The sequence below is a fragment of the Kryptolebias marmoratus genome, linkage group LG15 (assembly GCF_001649575.2).
Source record: "Kryptolebias marmoratus isolate JLee-2015 linkage group LG15, ASM164957v2, whole genome shotgun sequence".
NCBI classification, from domain to species: domain Eukaryota; kingdom Metazoa; phylum Chordata; class Actinopteri; order Cyprinodontiformes; family Rivulidae; genus Kryptolebias; species Kryptolebias marmoratus.
In genome coordinates, this window is record NC_051444.1 from 28,739,302 (window position 1) to 28,740,657 (window position 1,356).

Sequence of the window (1,356 nt, forward strand, 5' to 3'; positions counted from 1 at the left end):
TAATAATAATAATAATTTTATTTATAAAGCGCCTTTCAGGAGGACAGGAGAACTTATTGTTGGTGTGCACAGAAGGCTCAAGATTGACTGCACGAGACAGTATAAATTCAAATAAGCAATCAAACTGTTTTTTTTAATTAAAATAGAAAATGTATATATTTAATAATGAACTATATCATTATAAGTCTGTCTTTGTTTAGGAGCATAAATCAAAGTACTTCAAAGTACTTCATTATACATCACAAAATCATTGCCTTTAGAAATTATAGTGGCCCATTATTACTTTTCCATGTTTTTTGTTTAGTTTAAGAAGAATATCAATCTTCAAGACGGTAATATTTTCCGCTGTTAACAAAATATGTCGTCCTAAGCAGCTAACCAGTTAGCATCTTATGTTAGTAAAAAGTCGCACTCGCAAGCTACAACCTACACATTTCACACAAGAAATGACACACAGCTCTTCTTACCTTTATGTTCTGCTCGTTTCTCCTCTTCTCCTTTTCTTTTTTTTCTAAACTGTGCACCCGATGGCTTTAACCTTTTCCTTTCCATCTTCTATAATTTGCACTTTTTTTCCCGAACCTCCTAGCTTAGCTTCTCTGAGCCACAGGCGAGCGCCTGCGGGGGTGGGGGTGGGGGATTTATGCCGCCCCCTGCTGGAGGCCGCCCTGGGCGGCCGCCCAACTTGCCCATATAAGGAACCGCCACTGACTAAAGCTAATTTCAAAGTATGATAGCTGAAATACAGATCGTTTTTTAAGCAGAACATCTCTAGTAATTTGCATGAGATTTTGCAAATCGTCATTTACAAGGTTTGACCAAAAAGGCTATAAGATTTTTTTTTTAGGATAAAATGATCGTAGTTTAAAATCTGGCATGAAGAGCAGCAGGCAATATGCATTCTTTCAAGGAATGCTAGGCCTTAAATCTGTAATGAAATACTTTTAAAATATCTAATTTGAGTAAAATGCCAGAATGCTGATATGTTCAAATAATAATATAATAGAAATATGATGTCGTAACATAAATACACAAGCTTTGGGATTGGTTAAAACTGGCTCTGCCTCCTTTTGACAAGCAAAAAGACATACTGGTTTGACAAGATGTCTGTGGCTGATACCAAGTCATAAGAACGACCTCTCTTAAAATGCAAAGAGGATTACGCTTTTTTACATTTTTTAAATAAAAGAAAACTGGATTACATATTGACAGGTAGGACTCATTGTACATATTGCATATTGTACATAGTGTTTCTACCTCCCCTAAAACCACTTTGATATTGTGACATATATCTTTTTGATTCTATATAATATATCAACCTTTCATTAATCATTCTCTCCATTATTTTACAAATAT